The following is a 25,656-nucleotide window of genomic DNA, read 5'->3' as shown; positions in this document are numbered from 1 at the left end:
GAAATCCCAGGCCATTAAGAGGTAGAGTGGGGATGTGACCCACACGTTTTGCCTGGGAGGACAGAGCATCCTCCACTACATCACAGTTGCATAGAGGTCGAAGCCTGAAGATTTGCCTGGAGATTCACTGTGATGGACCCTTGGAAACTGGGGAGGAAGTTGGAGATAGTAAAGTAGGAATGAAACATAGACCATAAGCCAGAGCGGAGGGTCCAGCAAAGCCAACTGCTCCCCCTAAGTGCCTGGAGCTGAGAGCAGCAGCTTAGAGTAGGGTGAAGAGCTGGCTTGGCTACTCGCTGACTGTGTGACTTGGGCCACTTACTAACCTCTCTGTGCCTCCATTTCCCATATGTAAAATGGTAATAATAAAAATTCTCAATTCATATGGCTGTGAACATTCAATGAATTGATATTTACACAGTCGTAGAGCAGTGCTTGGGACTTCTCAGGTGGCACTAGTGGTAAAAAAAAAAAAAAAAAAAATCTACCTGCCAATGCAGGAGATGTAAGAGACACAGGTTCGATTCCTGGGTTGGGAAGACCCTCTGGAGGAGGGCACAGCAGCCCACTCCAGTATTCTTGCCTGGAGAATCCCAGGGACAGAGGAGCCTGGTGGGCTACAGTCTACAGGGTCACAAAGAGTTGAACACAACTGAAGTGGCTTAGCATGTCATGGCGAGCCGTACTTGGCATACTATAAATGCCAGATAAGTGCTGGCTAAATAAAAAAAAGCTTTGCTCCCAAGCTGGGCTTGGCTACCTGGTGGCGCTGAGGGTATGAGCAGGGTCACACATTCTATCAAGCACTGGCCCAGAGGGCTGCAACTGAATACATACATGCAAGCAAATCAGCTAATGTCATCATAAATGAGCAAGAGAGACTCTCGAATTGACAGTATTTTCTGAAGTGAAAATTGTGCACATGCTTTGAGAATTAGAGAAAATATCTGAAGTCATGGCTATATTAGATAATCCAGGGTGGTTGTTGATATGCACATAACTGAGCACGTGACTGGCCTGGCTGAGGAAGAGCTGCCTTGTAGAATCTTGATAGCTCATGATGGAAGAAATCTTAACAATCAACTAATCCCGACTCCTCATAGATGCAGCCCTCTCCTCCAGAGATCAGGAAACCAAGGTCCAGAGAGGGCAGTCATCTCACTTGGAGTCACACAATTAATTTGCCTGGGTCACCCAAAGTTTCCAATTGTTCTTTTTTCCTGTCCAAATTGAAAACCTAGTGTCCTGGTCTTTGGGAAATTGGCTGAGAGTGCATGTTGTTCTGGCTTTGTACTTATTCTGGACCCAGCTCTGAGGGCTGTAACGGATGATGGGGTTCCCCTGGAAGTTAGAGCTCTGTTCCCGGAGGACTGGCGACACATCCCAGAGCGAGAAGAGCTCTGGATCTTCCTATCCCCAGTCCTGCTGCTTATGGGTACCACATACAATGGCCCAGTAGACTCCCAGGAGATCTTAGCAAACCAGGCACAAATTTCAAAGACATCCTGGGTGGCTTTAAAGCTTATGGGTAGGGCTCGGTCTCTGGCTGCAAGAGGGAAGGCAGAGATCCTCCGCTGAGGGACAAGCGGTGCGGACCGAGTTCCTGAGCAGAAGGGAAAATGAACTTGAAGATGAGGCTTGAAGGAGAAAGAAGGGCTGGGGAGAAATACATTTTTTCAGTCAGTCAGTTCAGTCGCTCAGTAATGCCCGACTCTTTGCGACCCCATGGACTGCCTCATGCCAGGCTTCCCTGTCTATCAACCAACTCCTGGAGCTTGCTCAAACTCACGTCCATCAGGTTGGTGATGCCATCCCTTTATAGGTTATTGCAAGATATTGAATACAGTTTCTTGTGCTATACGCTGCCAAAGGTCATCTGACATAATAGATGATGAATTCAAGCCCGGTGGATTTCATTTGCAATTTTCAATTTACTGAGGCCTCCAAACCCCACAGTGATAAAAGTTTCCCCTATCATGGCCTGTCACAAACATCAAGAAACTGCACAAACCCACAAGAAAGAAAAAAGAGAAAGCTGTGCATCCGCGCAGGTACAGATGAGGAGAACGGGAAGGAATGGTATCATGCAGGAAGGTACAGAGCAGCTTGGGTGGCTAGTTCTCTAAATGCCAATTGAAAGGAAAAGACTTACTTGACATGTCCTCAAAGAAAAATGTGAGTGTAAATATTTAGTCCCTGAAAAGACAGTATGCTCTGTATGTTGTATTTACCATAGTTTTGATTTACAAAATGCAGGCTTGTAAAGGATCTTTTATTGTGGAAGTGTCAGTTAGCACTAAGATGTTTTGTTACAGAAAAGTGGTAGATCCTTTGACTGACTTGCAAAGGCAGTCAAAAGACTGGCTAGCAACTACTTGTAAGTGGATCTAGACAGTATATATCAGTGTATTAGAAAGAAGAAGAAAGCTAGTTTCCCCCCTTGTCAAGCTATTTACACTGAACTTAGGCAAGATCAGGGACTGAATCTTGCTCCCAGCAGTTGTTCAGATGGAGGAGACCATATTCGTGTTCCTTAGAGAATGGCAAGTTTAAAAGCCAAGCAGTCCATCTTCATCCTCTGCTACTCAACTCATACTACAGCCCATGAAAAGAGAGCAGAGAGATGGACCGCTCTTTGAGAGCTAACTGCTGGGAGAATTTAATTCAGATGTGGATGTCTGGATCCCATTTCTACCAAATAGATTCAGAAAGCCTTGTGAAATTGGTCTAATGAGGCAAGAAGACTTGGCAGTGGGCATCTACCAAACCTGCCTAATGACAGCATTTCTCATGATAGTTGACAAGAAAACCAAGCTTGACATCAACAGGACTAGGATATTAACTTCATTTGTGTGTTCATAGCTGTGAGACAATCAGAGTTTGAAAAGGAAAGAAGATAATTCCTGGTTGAACTGATATGACTGAGAAAGATTGCCTCTTACAGAATCATTATTTAAATTGTCACAGTAAAAAATAAGAACACGGGTTATTCATTGTACTTGAATCCTTAGTTCTTTGAAATTTAGCTATTGGGATTTTCTATTAGCAAAAAAATTTAATGACCTTTTAATTCTTGAAACTCTCAACATAGAAAATATGGTTTCCTCAGCAGTTAAGGATAGCAGGAATTAACATTTTGAAATAAGGGATATAAAAAAATTTTATTCTTAAGCTGCAGAAAATATAGAAAGTAACCATATTTTAGTATTTTTTTTTGGTCAGGATGCTACTTTTCAAAGGTTACTTACCCGTTGCCCCTTTTTTTAGTTTTTCTAGGTTCAAAGAGAACTGTCTATAATTTGCAGTTTCTATGATTTCTCTTCGATGGTTAGCGTAATACAGAGATCCTGGTGATGACAAAAGATTACCTAATAGGGTCTTATTGGTAATTTAATCAGTCCTTTTAAAAAATGCATATAACTAACTTGGTGAGGGTTTTTCATTATCTCTGTTCCTCTATGGCAGTGATATAAGGCAAGCTGTACCACTTGGTCTGTAGTTACACAGCAGAAAGGTTAATCTCTTTTATGTTCCTTCTATTAGAAAAGCAGCTCTTGAATCTCTAGGGCAGAGTCCTAAATTGTTCTTGTAGACTGTTTCAGAGAGATTGTTCCTTCTCATGCACTGTGGCTAATTACATTCAGTCAGGCAAGAGCATTCACTGTAGTTTGAATGGTACAATAGGGCATTTCCCATTTCATTAATTGATTCTTTCATTGCTTCACCTAGCATTTACTTAGCATCTATTAATTCCTGTGTACTATGTTGAAAATTATGAATAAGAATTTCCCTACTTTCGAACAGTTTACAGAAGAGTGGAAGAAAAAATGTAAATCTGTTTTCTCCATCCCTACCTCTCCCATCCCCACTCCATTGAGTTTATGTCATATAGCTATAAAATTCTAAAACAATGAAAAGTTTATCCTGAGCGTTTGGGCAATGGAATGATACTGTTGACATCTGGACAACATTTTATTTTATTTCAGGTGAAAGGTGTGTTTCACTTTTTTGTGGGGGTTTTGCATTGTTTTTTGGTAATATGTGTATCACCATATCATTTTTTCCAAGTCAGCATACAATCTATACTTATTTACTAAATATTTTTCTTTTCTTTGACTGAACTCAGCTTTTTAAAATTAAATTCAATTAGGAAGAAGTTATCATATGTGAAACAGAACACCATTCCATGTTCGATGCATGAGACAAATGCTCAGGGCCAGGGCAATGGGATGACCCAGAGGGATGGGATGGGGAGGGAGATGGGTGGGGGGTCCAGGAGGGGGAACACATGTAAACCCATGGCTGATTCATGTCAATGTATGGCAAAAACTATTACAATATTGTAAAGTAAATAGCCCCCAACTAAAATAAATAAATTTATTAAAAAAAAAAAAAGAAGTCATAGTCTAAACTGTCACAAACAGCCTATATCATGAATAAAATATAATAACAAATATAAATGTAAAATTACTAATGTATTAGTCTGTGTCAGTTCAGTTCAGTCGCTCATTCATGTCCGACTCTTTGCGACCCCATGAATTGCAGCATGCCAGGCCTCCCTGTCCATCACCAACTCCCAGAGTTTACCCAAACCCATGTCCATCGAGTCAGTGATGCCATCCAACCATCTCATCCTCTGTCGTCCCCTTCTCCTCCTGCCCCCAATCCTACCCAGCATCAGGGTCTTATCCAATGAGTAAACTCTTCGCATGAGGTGGCCAAAGTATTGGAGTTTCAGCTTCAACATCAGTCCTTCCAATGAACACCCAGGATTGATCTCCTTTAGGATGGATTGATTGGATCTCCTTGCAGTCCAAGGGACTCTCAAGAGTCTTCTCCAACACCACAGTTCAAAAGCATCAATTCTGCAGCACTCAGCTTTCTTCACCGTCCAACTCTCACATCCATACATGACCACTGGAAAAACCATAGCCTTGACTAGACGGACTTTTGTTGGCAAAGTAATGTCTCTGCTTTTAAATATGCTATCTAGGTTGGCCATAACCTTCCTTCCAAGGAGTAAGCGTCTTTTAATTTCATGGCTGCAATCACCATCAGCAGTGATTTTGGAGCCCCCAAAAATAAAGTCTGACACTGTTTCCACTGTGTCTTTACCACCCACATAATTTTAGATTTCACATGTGTTTTGAATTCTACCCTTTAGAAAGTACTGGTTTGGTGTATGGTGCTGATAAAGACCAGCATTGTGGATTTGACCTCCATGAGAACAGAAGCTCCATGAGAACAGGTATTTTGATTTTTTCTTGTTGACCAGCAGTTGCTAGAACAATGCCTAGTACATATTAAATAATAAAAATATTTGCTAAATAAATGAACAAGGGGCAATAAATGAACTTCTCAAAGATCAATCTGTATTTCCCATGTAGTCATAATCATCATGCTTTATCATGATTGCTTGACTAATATCTCTCTTCATCACTAGACTGGTAAAAAACTTTCTCTGTTTTGTTCATCTCTGTTATAATCTCAGTACCTTGAAAAACGTATGTTACATGGTAGGTACTCAAAAATTCATTGAATAAAGGGATAATGCAAAAAAAAAAAAAAACTTATGGGTAAACCTTAAAGACCCCCAAGTCCTTGGGCCAAATGGTTAAAGACAGGGACGATGTATAACCTACTATTTTTGTTTTTTTCTTTGCCAGAGACATCCTCTACCAAACACACACACACACATTTGTTTTAAAAATGGTGGTGAGGGAGGTGAATGAGGGCCTATGTGGCTGGGCAAATGCTGGGGGAAAGATGCACTTTCTATTATCTAATCGGAATCAGAGCCAATGATAAAAGTGCTAATGTTAATCTTCATCATGAGCCAAGTACTTCGTTATCCCCACTTTATAGAAGAGGCTCAGAGATGTTAAACAACTTGCCCGTGATTACACAACTAGAAAGGAACTGAGCAGAGCCCCCAGATCTGGCCAAGACGTTCATCTCTATGCCATATTCCCTCTGCAGTCACAGGGCAGTTAACAGACCACACAAAATCTACAGTGAACTTGCAGAGAAGAAAGAGATAGATAATTCACATCAGTGCAGACTGAAGTGTGAATAGCAGAAGCTATACAAAGAGAATGAAAGGGAAAGGAAGGCCCAGTTAGAATCCAAATGGAGAGGAAGCATGATGTAAAAGTCAATTTGGAAAAGTGGAGACAACAGAGGGACCCTTAGGAAGAAGGTGAGAGGAAAAGAAAAGTGCAGGAGGAATGTCCTCTGCAACCCAAACCTGCCTCATGAAATAACCTGGGCACGAGCGTTTCTCTTCCTAAGTTAGAGCTGGCTGCAGCCGACTATTTGCATAGTATGTGAACCGAAATGTTTTATTGCTTTATGGATGCAATAAAATGCATGCGATTAAAGACAACGGTGACACTTGAGTTCTGGTGGACAAAACTGGGATGCTGGGCTTTATCTGAGCAAGATATTTTTTAATCAGGGAAAAGAAATCCGTTTCTCATTCTTGTGTAGTGAGGAGGACAAAAGAATGGATGGATGATATGAGTTTTTAAAGAGTCAAGATTTAAAAATGAGATGCTGAAGGTGTTCTGTCCAGAGTGAGAAGCAGAAATGGAGAGGCATAATGTCTCAAAATATGAAAGCAGGGGATGCAGGAAGTGATTGTCTCTTGAAGGAAACAAATGTGGGGTCTAAAGTATGCATATTGAGGAAGGAGAGGAAAGAAATCTTGAGCATGTTAAAATGAGAATATTTCCAAAAAGGATTAGGGTAGCATATTTTTTTTTCCTCTAGCAAAATAAAGTCCTGGCAGAAGGAAATGTGAGGAATTTGGGGATTCAAGGTGAGATAAGGCCAAAGTCTACTGTGGGAAGAAAAGAAAAGAAAATTTCAAGAGACTTTGAAATTAGTGTCTATAGATAAAGGGATTGGTGAGTTCTAGTAACTGGGCTGTAGAAGAAGATTCACTTTTACTAAGAAAAATGCAAATCAGATCTGCAAATATTGATAGTCGAGAACCGTGCTGGGCTAGGGGGTTCAGAGTTATAGGAGGGAGTGGTCAAGGATGATGCTACAAAATGAGTATGATAAACACCTTCTATTTCCATTAAGGGCTTTATACCCTAGTGAGGGACAGTGTTATCAACACCTCCCTCCATTACATGATGCAGGGTGGAGTAAAGATAAAATGCAGTCACTAAAATAGGAGCTTGAACCTTAAGTGGAAGAGTGATGAGATTTGTAACATGCTGGAGGATGTAGCGTCAAGGAAGATATCACAGATGGATACCTTCAGATGGATTTTGAAGGATGAGAATTGTGTGAAAGAAAGGAATTCAAGACTTCATATTGTGCCTTCTTAGCAGAAACCAATGCAAGGGAGCCCAGGGCATTCTGGTGTGGTTGAAAGAGTAAAGGTCTAGAATAGCTGGATCCAAGACTGTTTGGAGGTTAAATGAAAAACAAAAACACATGTTGAGGATCCTGGGTTTAATTTACAGGCCAGTGTTTCTCAACCAGTTTTCTGCCTCCACACCATTTACATGCATAATACAACAATCCCAACTTTCAATAGGACCCCTGCCCTACTGAGGGGTAATATCAGAATTGGGGAGTGGTCGAATTTTAAAGAGGAAAATGATAGGATCAGAGCTGAAAGATGAGACTGAAATCAGAAAAAGCAAATTATAAGTAATTAATGTTATCCAGGTAGAGATGATGAGGGCCTGAACTCACTATCAGTGAATAGAGATAGGGCTTCAATTTTTTAAGATGAAGTATAGTTGATTTACAATGCTGTATTAGTTTCAGGTATATATATATATATATACATATATATGTATATATATTCTTTTTAATTATGGTTTATTACAAGATATTGGGGCTTCCCTGGTAACTCAACTGGTAAAGAATCCACCTACAATGCAGGAAACCCCAGTTCAATCCCTGGGTCGGGATGATCCCCTGGAGAAGGGAACGGCTACTCACTCTAGTATTCTTGCCTAGAGAATTCCATGAACAGAGGAGCCTGGCAGGCTACAGTCCATGGGGTCACAAAAGAGTCAGACATGACTGAGTGACTTTCACAGAATATTGAATATAGTTTCCTGTGCTATACAATAGGACCTTGTTGTTTATCTATTTTATATATAGTGGTGTGTATCTGTTAATCCCAAATTTCTGATTTATCCCACCATCCCCCTTTGGTAGTCGTAAGTTTGGTTTCTATCTCAATGAGTCTGTTTTTGTTTTGTAACTAAGTTCATTTGCATCACTTTTTTAAATTGCACATATAAGTGATATCATATGATATATTTGTCTTTCTCTGTGCTTTATTCATTTTTGCCTTGACTGAACACCCACAATGGGCCAGGCACTCAGTCTATTACTGGGGATACAAATACTAAACCTCAAGACCTACTGCACATTGCTTACAGTCTATGAGGCAAATAAATTGATATTGAACTGTGTATGGCTATGACAGAAGTAATGGAGGGAACTTTAGGAACACAGAGAAAGGGTATTTAATTACATATCATTCAAAAAAAAGCCTTCCTGAAGTAAATAGATTTGAACTGAGGTTTAAAAGGTAAGTAAGCACCACCCAGGTGGTAAAAGGGAAGACAGGGCCAGGAGAGGGTTGGGAGGATGGGAGAGCATGTACAATCACACAGAGGCATGGAATGGTATACAACAGAAGAGGAAGAGCAAATATTTAGGCCAAAAATGGAAAACAGTTGCTGTATACTGGGCCAGGCAATGTATTAGTAAACTGACATGTGTTACTGCATATGATCCTTGGAATGTACATAGTGTGGGCTGCAGACTGTGGCCAAAGCTCAAATGAAGATTGCCATATCAAGGAGTTTGGAATTTAAGTGTGAAGTACTGTAACTCAGATTTATGTTTTAGAAAGATTATTCTGGCAGCAGTGTGGAGAATGAATAGGAGGGGCAGAATTTAGGAGGCAGGCAAACAAGTTAGGCAATAAAGGGAATGGTAATGGCAAAGGGGAAATGACAAAGCATGAATGGGAGCAGTTAGCATGAATAGTGATTGATCAGCCATGATAGAGGAGAAAGGAGCCTAGGAAGAGTCTGAGTTTCTGAACTGATGACTGTGGTTGATAGCGATGTAACTCACAAAGTGAGAGAAAGAAGTAAGCAAGTTTGGGGTGGTGGTGTCGGGGTAGGCAGGCTGGAAATGAGAGGTAATGGGTTCTGCTCCATTCCTATTGAGGAGGAATTGTCTGGGAGTGATTTCTAGTAAACAGTTGGTTATACAATCCTAGACCTAAGATGAGAAGCCTTGGCAGAAGGTTTAGAACTGGGAGTCATCCTCCTACATTGGTTAATTGAAGCCAAGAGGATGAATCAGGCCACTCAGCATCATGTGAAAGGAGAAGAGAGCCAAAGACAAAATATTGAGCAACTGTCATATTTCAGAAATGGGCAGGGGAAGAGGTGACTTTGAAGGAGACCAAGAAGAAGTGATGTGAGAGGTAGGAGGTAAATCAGAAAACAGCAATGCCTAGAAAAGGAAGGGAATTTAATAAGTAAGAGTGGTCAACACTGCCTGGATTAGGCAAGAAATCAGAGACAAGCAAAAGAGAAGATTGAGTCAGGACCTCCAACTTGTGGGACTTCAAATATCAGCAGCAAAGTAATAAAACTTTCATATATTGTGAATACTGTGCATGGGCAAAAATCAAATTGAGAAAGAAAAGCAAGGTGTGATATTGTGATTTAATAAGAAATATGTATTTGGTCTTTATCTCCATTTCTCACAGAGTTTCTAAAACTCTAAATTTCTTAAGTAACAAGAGCAATAAAAGGTGTGTCGATAGTCATAACAAATCCCTTTTAACCACACCAGAGTTTATATAAAAGTGACTTTTGGAAAACATCTATAGATGGATACTTGTTGCCAGGGGAACCAACCATATAACTGAGGGTTGTAACTCTTAGTCCCATCCCCCAAACCTCTGGGTGGAGGAGAGGGGCTTAAGGTTGAATCAATCTCCAATGGTCAATGATATAATCAGTCATGCCTACATAATGAAGATTCAATAAAAAGGACAGAGTCTAAGGAACATTCTCAAACCAGAATGCTTCCATGTGTCTCTGTGCCAGGCCCCAAACTCCACAAAGACACAAGCTCCTTTGTTTGGGACCTTGCCCTATGTGTCTCTTTATCTAGCTACTGATTAGTATCCTTTAATATGCTTTATAATGAACCAGTAATCTAGTGAGTAAACTGGTTTCCTGATCTCTGTGAGCTGATCTAGCATATTAATCAAACCCAAGGAGGGGCTCTGGGAGCCTCTGATTCATTACCAATCAGACCAAAGCACAGATAAAAACCTAGATTCGTGGTTGGCATCTGAAGTGGTAGGGCAGTTTTATGGGACTGAGCCTTTAAATTGTAGAATCTGATGCTATCTCCAGGCAGATAGTTTCAAAACTGAGTTGAGTTGTAGTCATCCAGCTGGTGTCAGAGAAGTGTTTGGTGGTATGGGGGAAAAACCCACACATTGGAACTGGTGATCAGAATCTTAGAGGCAAGTTTAAGAGTTTAGGAAAATAGTCACTGTGGGACAAGCAAAGGAAAAATACTGTAAAAACAAGACGATACACTAAAGGAATTGTTATAGAATACCAAATGGTACCATCAAGATTTTCGTTATTTCCTTCCTGAGGAATGTAGCGGGTGGGAAGGAAGTGGAGGAAAAAATCAGGGCAAGTGTAACCACCTCACTGTAGAAGAAATGACACACAAGTATGACTGGTGGGAAGTTTGGAAGCTGATGCTTAAAAAAAAGAATGCTCTTTAGCTAATGGAAATGAAAATGGGCAAAGACTGCAATAAAACTTGCAGGTGTTTCTAATGAATATTTTACAATATGTATAATATCAGCTCAGAAAAAAAATTTGGGTGTAAGTAGTTTGTAAAAATAAATAATTGCTGCTAAAAGCACAAAAAGAGAGACAAATAACAACATACTTCCTGAAGATGTTACAAAACACCCATCTGTGAAATATGCACACACATACACACACAGGGAACCTGAATCAGATGACACTCTAAGATTTAATTTTTAGTTTACAGGAAATAAGGGGGCAGAGGAGAATCTTACACAACAGCATGGAAATAAAGTTGGCAAAATCTAGACAGTGGAAAAGTATGCAGGATAAGCAACCTAGTAGATTTAGCAAATAAATTGGAAAGATTCAAGAAAAGAGGGAGGAAGCTGTATATTACAAGACTTGAGACACATCAATCAAATGCAATGGGTGGAACTTTTTGGCTCCTGAGTTCAACAAAGCAACTATAAAAACAATTAAAAAAACAATTGGGGGGAAATTTGAATACTAATTGGCTGTGTTATGAGATTTAAGGCATTATTTTAAATATTTTAGATGTAATTTTTTTTAAAAAAATCCCTATCATTTAGAGATATATACTGAAATACTTATGAGTGAAATGGTATAAAGTCTGTAATTTGCTTCAAAATAATCTAGTAGCCCCAGGACCTTGTCCCATCCACTGGTGAGCTGCATAAGGCAGGGCCTGGCAGCCAACTGATCTGGGAGCCAGCCCTGCCTACCAGCTTGCCTACAGTAGTCGGGCCTGCCACAGCAGAAGGGCCCATGAAGCCCATATAGGAGATGCCATTAAAACATATAGATCTGGTGGCCAGAGGGAAGGTTCTGCTGGACCCCAAAGGACTTCTATATAAAGTCACTTCCCTAAGATTGGGAAACGCAACCCACTTACCTAATACGTAGAAATAAACAGAGAGAATTAGACAAAATGAGCAAACTGAGGAATAAGTTCAAAGCAAAGGAAAAAGTCAAAACCCCCAAAGAAGAACCAAGCAGAAATAAGCAACCTACCCAATAAAGAGCTTGGTGTAATGATCATAAAGATGCTCAGTGAACTTAGGAGAAAAGTGGATGAATACAGTGAGAATTAACAGATGATTAGAAAATATAAAAAATAACCAAACGAAGCAATCAATAGTAGATTAGATGATACAGAGGAATGAATTTATGAACTGGAAGTCAAAGTAGTAGAAATCACTCAAGCTGAACAGAAAAAAGAAAAAATAATTTTAAATAATGAAGATAGTTTAAGAGAACTCTGGGACAACATCAGCTTAATATTCACATTTTAGGGGTCCCAGAAGGGGAAGAGAGAAAGGAGCAAAGAACTTATTTGAAGAAATGATAGCTGAAATATTCCCTAGTATGAAGAAGGAAACGGGCGTTCAGGTCTAGGAATCACAGGGAATCCCAAGCAAGATGAACTCAAAGAGGGTCACACCAAGACATGTTACAATTAAAATGACAAAAATTAAAAGATTGAGAACAAATCTTAAAAGAAAGAAGTGATAAACAATAGTTATGTGCAAGGGAAGTCCCATAAGACTATCAGCTAAAAAATCTACAACCAGCAATCCTCTGCTTGGCAAGGCTATCATTTAGATTGGATGGAGATAAAGAGTTTTACAGATAAGCGAAAGCTAAAAATTCAGTACCACTAAAATGGGCTTATAAGACTTGTTAAAAGGACTTCTATAAGTAGAAAAGAAATGACTGCAATTAGAAATATGAAAATTATGAAGTAAAATATCTCACTGCTAAAGGCAAACCTACAATAATGGCAGTAGGTCAACCACTTATAAAGTTAGTAGGAAGGTTAAAAGACAAAAGCAGTAAAATCATCTATACCCACAATATATAGTTAAACAATACACAAAACAGAAGATGTAAAATATATTGTCAAAAACATTAGATGTGGAAAGGAGAGTAAAATAGCAGGATTGTTAGAATGCCAATCCTGCTATTCATGGTATAGGATAGAGTGTATTCTGTTCACAGAATGTATGTACATACAGAATGTTAGATATGAAGCTCACGGTAACCACAACCGTAATTCTATAATAGATACACACACAAAGAGGAGATTCAAACATAACACTAAAAGCAGTCATCTAATCACAAGAGAACAAAATAAGAAACTACCTTAGTACATTATCAATACAAGTACATTATCAACAATTACTTGAAATGTAAATGAACTAAACGCTTCAATCAAAAGACATAAAATTGCTGAATGAATGACAAAAGAAGACCTACATATGTGCTGCCTACAAGAGACTCACTTCAGATCTAAACACACAGACAGAAAGGGAGGGGGTGGAAAAAAGGATGTCATGCATGAAAATGAAAAGAAATCTGAGGTAGCAGTACTTATATCAGACAAAACAGAGCTTAAAACAAAGACTTAAAAACACGAGACGAATCAGGACATTACCTAATGATAATCAATCCAGCAAGATATATTCCAGTTATAAAATCCAACAGGAAGATGTATTCCAGTTATAAAAAAAATAATGTACAGCATAGTAAATATAGCAAATAATATTGTAATAACTTTGTATGGTGACATAGTAACTAGACTTATTGTAGTGATCATTTTGTAAAGTCTAAAACTATCAAATCACCATGTCATGTACCTGAAACTAACACAATATTGTAAATCAATTATACTTCAATTTAAAAAAGAGAAAGAAAAAACTCATAAAATTATGAGGCTATCCAGAAAATATGTAAGGTTTTAAACTTGATGCTCCTTTCTTATACCATTAATTTTAATAGTGCACTTTAAATAAATCCAACTGAATGAAAAAAAAAATCCAGTGAGGGTGGAAGAGGAATGTGTGTGAATGTTATAGATGAAATAGGATTCAGTCTGAGTTGATAACTGTTGACATTGGAGATTGGGTTAACAAGGGTTCAGCATTCTACTCTCTCTGTTTAGTGTATGTTTGAAAAGGGCCAGAGTGAAAGGTTAAACACATCAAAGAATAAATGTGAACATGCCCATGACGCCCTTTCAGAACTGTGAAAGGATTCTAATAAGCTTAAAGTGTTAATATTTCAAATTTTTCAGTATTTCCTTTTGATGCTGATTGTCTCCTAGTTTTAAATATTCCTAATTAAAGAGCTTCCATTCATTCTTAAAGGTTAAAGACTGCTGTTTGCCATTGTCACACAATGAAATATGCAAGATGTGTGTGTGTGTGTTTAATGTAGTAGTTTCCCAAATGGCCAAGGGAACTTTTTCCAAGTCCCTGTGGAAACAGTGATTTGTGAGAGAACGGGTGCCTTATAAGCTTCCCTGGTGGTCCATCATAGACACAGTGAGACATAAGGAGAGTAAAGCTTGCCTTTGAGGAGCCTCGAGAGAGTTGTAACACTGAAGAGTAAACTCGCTACCCCTCAATCTTCCCCCCTCTGGCCCCCTTCCTCTGTTCTCTATTTTAGTGGAACAGCAGCAGGTACGGTAAAGGAAAAGCAATCCTGAGCCCTCCATGAGGGAGGAAGTGGAAAAGAACCCCCCAGAAATAAAAGAATGGAGTGACACAGAAATAGCTAGTGGGCTGACTCCAGCATCACGTAAAAGTGACAGCAGCTGTGGCAACCAAGTGGCGCCACCAGGAGGTAGAGGGGCGATAAGGGGGAGATGAAACCCCACCCAAACCACCCGGTGCCCTTAAGGAAGGCAAACGCTTCTGGGAGCCTGGTTCTTTTTGTTCTTTTAAAGATGTTTGGTTTTGATGTGGACTGATTTAAAAGTCTTTATTGAATTTGTTACAGTGTTTATGTTTTGGTTTTTTTCTCTAGGAGGCATGTGGGAATCTTAGCTCTCTAACCAGGGGTGGAACCCATACCATCTGTGTGGAAGGGGAAGTCTTAACCACTGGATCACCAGGAAGAGTCCCCAGGGGCACCTTGTTCTTAGAATCCCTTGGGTAAGAGGAAAAAAAGAACTACTGAACATTGCTATTGACTGTTACCTATTTTCTTTGAATGTCCTTTCATAGGCAAGGAAGTGGTCAAGGGGGTCTTAGGGAACACTTTAGTGACTAATACTTTGACACAAGACGATGATGTCGATCCCATGTTACAGCAGAAGTTAGAAGGTTCACAGTTCCTTCCAGGTACTTTGTGTGTAATCAGGTGTGCATTGGTGATTTGGAGCATAGCTTCTGAGTTAGAACCACTGCACTTTTCACGGGAACAGTTGGTGTTTTTTTTTAAGTTTCTTATTTTTGGAGTTTTTGGTCATGCCACATGGCATTCAGGATCTCAGTTCCCTGACCAGTGATGGAACCAAGCCCCTCCTGTGGTGAAAGCATGGAGTCTTAACCAGTGGACCACCAGGGAAGTCCCCGGGAACAGTTTTTTTTTTTTTTTTTCTTTTTTAATTCAATAAAAGGAAGAAAAAAAAAACCTAGAGTAAGGAAGTTTTTAAAAATAAAAAAAGTAACCAAGAAACACCCTGAAGTGATGCAAATTTGCAGAAGAGAATTTGAGAAACTATGACCCTAATTACAAGTTTAGCTCTTCTAAAAAGATACTGTCTACAGAAATACAGGCAGGACTTCTATTCCTTCGCTCTCTCCATATGGAACTTGTTCACCTCCACCTCTGTACATCACACTGTTCTCAGATGTTTCTTCCTTGCCATATGAAGCTGCCAGGCTTGTGTGAATCCTGGCATTCCTAGCTTTCCTCTAGTTCCTCCACACATAATCAACTGGAGCTTCCTTCTCCAATCCTTTAAAATGTGGGCATTTTCCCCATCTCAAGAGCTTTCTCTTTAGTTTCTATTAAGGATAGAGTGATGACTAGAATCACAGAAGGTACTTTGTTTAGAGTTTTGTCAAGACTTCTTGATCCTAAGGTATGTGAACTGAGATGCATTGCCAAAGTTTTTATTTTTTTTCCCCTTTCTCTCTTTGGTTTAATTATTAACTGGTTTAAAAAATATATTTATAAGGTCTTTTCACCATAACTTGCTAAAAGTTTAAAAACAGTGGATGTATTAGGGAAAAATATGTCTCTGGCTTTCTAGACCATCTATTACAAGACATCTCCTGTCTATCAGAATATGATGTCAAATGCATGGGAGAACTGAGCTGTATATACAGCACGTGAAGCTATCAGCTGGCCGGATGATAGCTGGGAGGATGGATTTTGAAACTTTCCTTATCATCTTTTCTTGAACTCAGAGATAAGATCATTCAGTCACTTTAAAAAATATGGGCTGAGATTACGGCAGCCTTGGAAGGCTTTATTTTGGACTTTTAGCCACTTGACCTTGGCTTACTCTATTCATTCAGACCAATCTTAAGGATTTTGTGGGCACCTTAGGCAACTTCAGGACTTTACTGCACAGCTCAGTGTGGTCCATTTGAGGTAAGTTGGTATAAAACATGGATTCTATAGCTGCTCCATAGTCATTCAAAGCTTTAGGCCAGATCTCAGATGAATATGTAGCACATAGTCATGACCACATCTCATAGCTGCCTATTGCAATGGGCCTATATAGGTCACATAAGCTCTTTGGTGTACAGCGTTATTTGATCTCATTGTCTGACCAAAATGTAGGCATGCACTGAAGGCTAGTATAATGCTTTTCCACCACTGAGGAAACAACTTCAGAGAGGGAAAGGAAGGAATCTATCAGAGAGACTCTGTTCAAAGTCTGGTTCTGCTCCCTCTTAGATCCATGCTCCTGAGAAGGTTACTCTGAACGAGAAACCTACCTGCCATGAGGAATACATGAGATAGTGCGGGTAACACACCTGGTTCATAGTAGGCATGCTCATCTACTTCAACTATTGTTGACATGATTGTGACAAATGAGACTTGCTTGGCTTTATATATATTTACATACAAATAAACATCCTGGGAGTATGTTTTTCTAAGCTAATAATCTATTTTTTCCCCTTTATGACCCAACTGTCTACGCTTTTCTGTCCTATGCTCATTATTACCAATGAGACATGTGAAAGTGTTAGTCACTCAGTCGTGTCCTACTCTCCGTGACCCTGGACTGTAGCCCACCAGGCTTCTCCATCCATAGGATTTTTCCAGACAAGAATACTGGAGTGGGTTGCCATTACCTTCTCCAGGGGATCTTCCTGACCCAGGGATCAAACCCAGGTCTCTCACATTGCAGGCCAACTCTTTACCATCTGAAGCAATAGGGAAGGCATCCACCAGTAAAATTACAAATTAAGGCCTACATAATGTGACCTCTCTGTGTCTGTTTTGTCCTTTCAAGATTGCTTTCAAACAGCTCTAAGCTAGACCCTGGGTATCAGCAGCCACCCTAAGAAAAAGCAAATACCAGCTTAGCTACAGATTTCCCCAGCAATAAAATAGTTCAGTTTAGTTCAGTTGCTCAGTCGTGTCCAACTCTTTGTGAGCCCATGGACTGCAGCATGCCATGCTTCCCTGTCCATCACCAACTCCTGGAGCTTGCTCAAACTCATGTCCATCGAGTCGGTGATGCCATCCAACCATCTCCTCCTCTGTCGACCCCTTCTCTTCCCACCTTAATCTTTCCCAGCATCAGGGTCTTTTCAAATGAGTCAGTTCTTTGAATCAGGTGGCCAAAGTATTGGAGTTTAAGTTTCAGCATCTGTCTTTCCAATGAATATTCAGGACTGATCCAATGAATATTCAGGACTGATCTCCTTTAGGACTGACTGGTTTGATCTCCTTGCAGTCCAAGGGACTCTCAAGAGTCTTTTCCAACAGTTCAAAAGCATCAATTCTTCAGCACTCAGCTTTCTTTATAGTCCAACTCTCACATCCGTACATGACTACTGGAAAAAACATAGCTTTGACTAGATGGGCCTTTTTCAGCAAAGGAATGTCTCTGCTTTTCAATATGCTATCTAGGTTGGTCATAGTTTTTCTTCCAAGGAGCAAGTGTCTTGTAATTTCATGGCTGCAGTCACCATCTGCAATGATTTTGGAGCCCCCCAAAAGAGTCTTTCACTGTTTCCATTGTTCCCACATCTATTTGCCATGAACTGCTGGGACCAGATGCCATGATCTTAGTTTTCTGAATGTTGAGTTTTAAGCCAGCTTTTTCACTCTCCTCTTTCACTTTCATCAAGAGGCTCTTTAGTTCTTCTTCACTTTCTGCCATAAGGGTGGTGTCATCTGCATTTCTGAGGTTATTGATATTTCTCCTGGCAATCTTGATTCCAGCTTGTGCTTCATCCAGCCTGGCATTTCATATGATGTACTTTGCATATAAGTTAAATAAGCAGGGTGACAATATACAGACTGGATGTACTCCTTTCCTGATTTGGAACAAGTCGTTGTTCCATGTCCAGTTCTAACTGTTGCTTCTTGGCCTGTATACAGATTTCTCAGGAGGCAGGTAAGGTGGTCTGGTATTCCCATCTCTTTCAGAATTTTCCACAGTTTGTTGTGATCCACACAGTCAAAGTCTTTGGCTAAAGGCCTAAAATAGTGGAAATCAGTAAATTGGCAATGAAGAATATTGGGGGGATTGTAGTTCTAAATTCACCACTTATTAGCTGTGTGACTCTGTGTCCATTCACCTCAGTTAATTCACTGGTAAATGAGCTTACAGTACCTGTTTTGCTCTGCTCATGGGACCTCTCCTATAGGGTTCTTATAAGGATACAGTATAACAGAGTTGCCCCAAATATGGTAGGCATAGCACCTTGTAACATGTAAGATGATTTCTGGTGGCACATAGCCAAAGTTTTTATTCCTTCTTGAATTTAAAGCTTAGTATTTATTTTTATGTGTATTAGAAAGCAATTATTATATAACTAGCACACTAAATTCATGATTTCTTAGATATAATTGCTCAGAATGAGGCTGAAGTAAAAAATAAGAAACAGTAAATATATGTGTATGTGTGTGTGTGTGTGTGTGTAATTATGTGTAATTATGACAGAAATGGAAGGTAATGCCCTTGTAAAATATACATGTCTACAAAAAATAGAATAAATAGAAGAGCTGTCTGAAGACTTCAGGGAGCTTAACAAATGTGTCACTGTTACATTCTGGAGGTCCCTGAGTTTCCTCACCCATAAAAGTCAACAAATGGTTGCTGATGCTTTCCACGTACCTGGCACTCTTCCAGGTTCTGAGGATTTAACAGTAGATCAGAGAGACAAAATTTCTCCCTCCTAGAGATACATTTAAGTGGAGAAACATATCTAAACCTACAAAAGAGTTTGTGAATCTGACCCCATCATGTACGCATTTGACAATTGCAAATACTCACTCAATGTCTGCCCTTATAGCAGTGAGATGCCAGAGGTAGGAATAAAGAAGTGACCTGAGAATATCTAAAAAATGATCTGGCAGAACCCAGAGAAATGCTGTAGTGTGTACAAATACAAATCGTTTTTGTTTCTGTTGGGTTTTCCTCTGGGTTAAGTTCTTGGAAAAAGTTCCCTGAAACTTTTGCACAGTGAAAGGATTTATCTTAATGGTCTGTATTTGGCACCACTGTTTTCTCTCTAGAGGTAATGAGAAATGTGAGCCTAACCAGTCCCATATTAGAATTATGCATCTTAGTCTTCAAATAGTCAACCCAGCTTGAATTAATCTAACTGTAAAATTACTCTTCTGAATCAAATGCTCTTCTGATAGCCAAATATGTAAAGTCTAATTTGTTTTTCTTCATTCCCTAATTTTAAAATTCTGTCCAAAAGAATTAGCAAATTTCCCTGCATTCATTTTCACTTTTTAAATCCCCAAAGTAATATTTCTCAACCGGTTTGAATTGCATTATGTCTGCATTTATTGGCTCTTCCTATCAACTCACAAGTTGGCTATTTAACAACACTGACAGGCTCAACAACTCCTACTTGGGAAATTAGTGCCTCAGTGAACTTACTAAAAAATACCCCAGTGGCTTAAAAAATAAAAATAAGTTTCTAACACAGTGTAATTTCCAAACAGGGAATCGGTTATATGCTAGGAGACTGTGTTGAAAAAATGAATAGCAATAAATTCATAACAAAATAACTGTCTAGTAAAGATAAAACCCAAATATTATATGCAAAGAGAACGTAACATGCTGGGGCCAAAATGTAGGAGGAAAGGTGTATTAACCAGGCCAACAAATGAGACAGGTCCATATAATTTTAATTTTCAGACCATCTGAAAGTTATAGCCTTTTGTATGACAATACCCTCCATAAATGAGTAACTAAAGGTGGTGGTTCATTACTTCTATGGTACATCATGCTCGCCTATAGTTCTATGTTTAGTATTGTTACTTGGGATGATGGTTTCAGTGTTTTGCTAAAGCATCCAAATTTTTCATTCTGAATATGCTTTCATTTCATCCAAGCATATTCATTTTGCTTCCCTGTTCTTGGTAAAGTGCATAGCACGTTTGTAAATAGTGCTTCAGTTTATAGGCTTAGTCCCCGAAAAAAAAATTGTTTTAAGTAAAGGCTTACAGTAAGCAGATAAAAGTATTTGCTATACCTGACTACCTGGTATGAAATGCAAGGCTTGTAAATTTCAAACATGAGGTAGGAATATAAAATGATTTTTAAAAACAAATCTCCCTGTACTTAGAACCCAAAGGAATGTTGTCTCTTTTCAGTTCATTCTCGTTGGGAGGTCATATACTTACTCTAATTATGTTGTTTTTCCTCTAAACATTTGGAACTCCTCATGTGGAATTGTCTTCGGAGCCTGCAAAGCATTTTTCTAAGAGTCCTGCTCTGTGCCAAGTCTTCATCCTTTGGGGTGGAGTGGGGGATGGGAGCCAGTGGAAGGGAGTGGATTTAATGATTTCTGGAAAGAGCTGAAAGTCATCCAGAGGCCAATCTGGCAAATGGCATAAATATAACCATTTGGGGTTAAAAGCTAAAATAAAAGGGCTGTCTATGAAGTGCAGAGCCTGGCTCTGTCATTTGGACTGAACTGACTCTTTGAAGGCAGTCCCCAAAACAGCTCCCCAAGCAGCTCTGGTCCGTGACCAGCATTCTTTGAATAAATGTATAGAGTCTCCTAAAGTGGGTAACTTTTGAAGTAATACTTCAAACACTCATATCCTTTTGTAGACCCAAGTGCTTTTGTCACAGACTACTGTGGTCATGTGTAGGAAAGAGCCATCATTTACTAAGGACCTGGAATCAAGATAAAGACTGTTAGGTAAACATACTTTCTCAAGAACACACAGGAAAGAAAAGAACTTGCTGTGAAGTGTTGATAGTTCTTGTCCAGGAACCATGGTTAGAATTCAGCCATTGTGTATATGTCTACCGTACATGCCCTAGTATAAGGCAATGCCAAACATGAGACCCTCTTCCATCCTCCAAATAAGTCCTCCCGTTCCCCCACCCCCAAAAATTTTAGAGATGTAGCTAAAAATCACTCATCATCTACTTATAAATACTTTATTTAGTTACATATATTTAATCACTTTATGCATTTATAAAATTAAATAATTAATATAACTTGATATCTTATTTTATATTTCACAGAATTTTCTAAGGTCATATTTTTTCCATAATCTTATTTCAGTTTTATTCCAAGCCACAGCATAGCACTATGACAGTTGTTTTCTTTCATCTGACAGTTACATATTTTCAACATCCACTATGTAACCACTTACTGTAATATTTTAAAAAGTGATATTTAGAAGGCTTGTTCACCATCAACATCCACTTTGGCAAATATGAGGCCATTCATCCAAGTGAAATAATAATTAAATATGTATTGAAGTTCACCAATTCCACTTAGAAACATCAGAATCTTGCATTGATTACAAGTGTTTCAGGATAATGTGTTTTCCCTGAAAAGAATGGTGTTATTAGAAATAAAATAATGATGTGAACACTCTATAGTAAGAAACTCAAAATATAAAGGGATTCTCTCTTTTTTCCAAGGAGTGATTTTTGGGAAAATCCTTGCTTAGCATTTGAGTGTCCTCAGAGTTGATGGTTTGCTCTCCATTACCCCCCAAAAGTTAAACAGCTCTCTGTTTTCATTGCTGTTGAATGAGTGAAAATAGATTACCAACAGAAGTCAGAGTTCACTGGAAGAAATTTGATAGAAAGACAATGTAACAGAAGACATCTGATTTCCTTCTGGGGTGCAGTAGGGGGGAAACAAAATACAGTGCAATTGTTTGCCCCTAGAGACAGGAGAAGGAAATGGCATTGTCCTACTGGAAAATTAAACCCACAGTTAGCACTGGAAACTGAGAGCTGTGTTTTGAGAAGGGGTGATTTTGGAATGCCTCGAAGGGAAAGGAAGGTCAGTCAAAGCAAGAGCAAGCCAACAGGATTGAACCCATGTCTCCTGTGTTGGTTGGTGGGTTCTTTACCACTGAGCCACCTGGGAAAGCACATCTGTTGTTTCAGTTCAATTCAGTCTCTCAGTCACGACCAACTCTTTGCAACTCCATGGACTGCAGCACACCAGGCTTCCCTGTCCATCACCAGCTCCCGGAGCTTGCTCAAACTCATGTCCGTGGAGTCTGTGATGCCATCCAACCATCTCATCCTCTATCGTCCCCTTCTCCTTCCACCTTCAATCTTTCCCAGCATCAGGGTCTTTTCCAAGGAATTAGTTCTTCGCATCAGGTGGCCAAAGTGTTGGAGCTTCAGCTTCAACATCAGTCTTTCCAATGAATATTCAGGACTGATTTCTTTTAGGATTGACTGACTAATGACTACTGGAAAAACCTGTTGTTTACCTATTTTATATACAGTAGTGTATATCTGTTAATCCAAAACTCCCAATTTATCCCTCCCCCAATCCCTTTCCTCTTTGGTAACCATAAGTTTATTTTCTATGTCTGTGAGTCTGTTTCTGTTTTGTAATTAAGTTCGTTTGTATCATAGTTTAGATTCCACATATAAGTGATATTGCATGGTATTTGTCTTTCCCTGTCTGACTTACTTCACTAAGTATGATAATGTCTAGGTCTCTCCATGTTGCTGCAAATGTCATTATTTTATTCTTTGTCATGGCTAACTAGTATTCCATTGTACCTATGTAGCACATCTTCGTCTAGAGAACTGAGTTATTAAAACTGTTTTCTTCATGACCCATTATCAACCTCAGTCCATATAAGTCCCCTCTCGCTACTTTTGTACTTTTTCCTCTTCATTCTCTGTATCACCTCTTTCCTCCTATGTGCACTCACTCTATTATACATTATGTCTTTGCAATTTGTTTTCCCTTTGTTTATTTAGATATGTATATCCTTGGAAAATAATGTCATTTTGTGTCAGTGTTTTTGACTTACATAAATGCTATCAAGCGTCGAATCTCTTTCTTTTTTACTTTTTTTTTTTCACTGAAATTTTGTTTTGAGGTCCATCCATGTTGCTACTATATGACATGGATGGACCTGAGTTTGAGCGAGCTGGGATCACAAAGAGTTGGACACGACTGAGCAATAACATGTTGCTACATGTAAACCTTGTTCATTATGTCTGATAGTCACCTAGGATTCTATCTTATCATATTATACATTTCTTTTATCAATTTCCTTTATCAATGGACATTTAGCTTATCCCCAAATTCTTGTTACCACCAACAACCTGGCATGAATATCCTCTAATATGGCTTTATACCCACTTAGATGAGAGTTCCTGTGCAATATAAACTCAGGAGTAGGATTTTACAGCTGTTGTATACATGCATTGTTAATTTCACTAGGCACTGTTAGGTTGCTTTCTAGAAATCCTGCATTGCTCTGTACTTACTCCAGTGGTGTATAAAGATTACTATGTCCCCATTTTCTCATGAACACTTGTTATTTTCTGGCTAGATTTTGCTGATCTCTTTTATTAAGTGGTTTTAATTTACATTTGTCTGATAACTAGTAAGGTAGAACATTCTTCATTAATCATTAGCCATTTGGCTTTTTCTTGTGTGATTTGCTTCTTTATATACTTTTGCCCATTTTTTTCTTACTATGTGTACAACTTTGCTGGCTTTTGTAATTATGGCTTATAATTTATTGTATTATCTGATATGGTGGGTTATTCTCCCACACACAGTCTGTTTTGAATTTCATTTACAATATTAACTGAATCACAAAAGTTTATTCATGTATTTTATTTATTTATTTATTTATTTTTTATAAATTTATTTATTTTAGTTGGGGGCTAATTACTTTACAATATTGTAATAGTTTTTGCCATACATTGACATGAATCAGCCATGGGTTTACATGTGTTCCCCTTCCTGGACCCCCCACCCACCTCCCTCCCCATCCCATCCTTCTGAATCATCCCATTGCCCCGGCCCTGAGCCCTTGTCACATGCATCGAACATGGAATGGTGTTCTGTTTCACATATGATAATATACATGTTTCAATGCTATTCTCCCAGAACGTCCCACCCTCACCTTCTCCCTCAGAGTCCATAAAATTGTTCCATGCATCTGTGTCTCTTATTCTGTCTCGCATATAGGGTTATCGTTACCATCTTTCAAATTCCATATATATGCATTAGTATACTGTATTGGTGTTTTTCTTTCTGGCTTACTTCACTCTGTATAATGGGCTCCAGTTTCATCCATCTCAGTAGAACCGATTCAAATGTATTTTTTTAATGGCTGAGTAATATTCCATTGTGTATATGTACCACAGCTTCCTTATCCATTCGTCTGCTGATGGACATCTAGGTTGCTTCCATGTCCTGGCTATTGTAAACAGTGCTGCGATGAACATTGGGGTACACGCGTCTCTTTCAATTCTGGTTTCCTCAGTGTATATGCCCAGCAGTGGGATTGCTGGGTCATATGGCAGTTCTATTCCCAGTTTTTTAAGGAATCTCCACACTGTTCTCCATAGTGGCTGTACTAGTTTGCATTCCCACCAACAGTGTAAGAGGCTTCCCTTTTCTCCACACCCTCTCCAGCATTTATTGCTTGTAGACTTTTGGATAGCAGCCATTCTGACTGGTGTGAAATGATACCTCATTGTGGTTTTGATTTGCATTTCTCTAATAATGAGTGATGTTGAGCATCTTTTCATGTGTTTGTTAGCCATCTGTATGTCTTCTTTGGAGAAATGTCTGTTTAGTTCTTTGGCCCATTTTTTGATTGGGTCGTTTATTTTTCGGGAATTCAGCTGCAGAAGTTGCTTGTATATTTTTGAGATTAATTGTTTGTCTGTTGCTTCATTTGCTATTATTTTCTCCCATTCTGAAGGCTGTCTTTTCACCTTGTTTATAGTTTCCTTTGTTGTGCAAAAGCTTTTAATTTTAATTAGGTCCCATTTGTTTATTTTTGCTTTTATTTCCAATATTCTGGGAGGTGGGTCATGGAGGATCCTGCTGTGATTTATGTCGGAGAGTGTTTTGCCTATGTTTTCCTCTAGGAGTTTTATTGTTTCTGGCCTTACGTTTAGATCTTTAATCCATTTTGAGTTTATTTTTGTGTACGGTGTTAGGACGTGTTCTAGTTTCATTCTTTTACAAGTGGTTGACCAGTTTTCCCAGCACCACTTGTTAAAGAGATTGTCTTTTCTCCATTGTATATTCTTGCCTCCTTTGTCGAAGATAAGGTGTCCATATGTGCGTGGGTTTATCTCTGGGCTTTCTATTTTGTTCCATTGATCTATATTTCTATCTTTGTGCCAGTACCATACTGTCTTGATGACTGTGGCTTTGTAGTAGAGCCTGAAGTCAGGCAGGTTGATTCCTCCAGTTCCATTCTTCTTCCTCAAGATTGCTTTGGCTATTCGAGGTTTCTTATATTTCCATACAAATTGTGAGATGATTTGTTCTAGTTCTGTGAAAAATACCATTGGTAGCTTGATAGGGATTGCATTGAATCTATA

The sequence above is a fragment of the Giraffa tippelskirchi genome, chromosome 8 (assembly GCF_054371585.1).
Source record: "Giraffa tippelskirchi isolate mGirTip1 chromosome 8, T2T-mGirTip1v1.2.pri, whole genome shotgun sequence".
NCBI classification, from domain to species: Eukaryota; Metazoa; Chordata; class Mammalia; order Artiodactyla; family Giraffidae; genus Giraffa; species Giraffa tippelskirchi.
Note: the sequence above shows the minus strand (reverse complement) of the source record.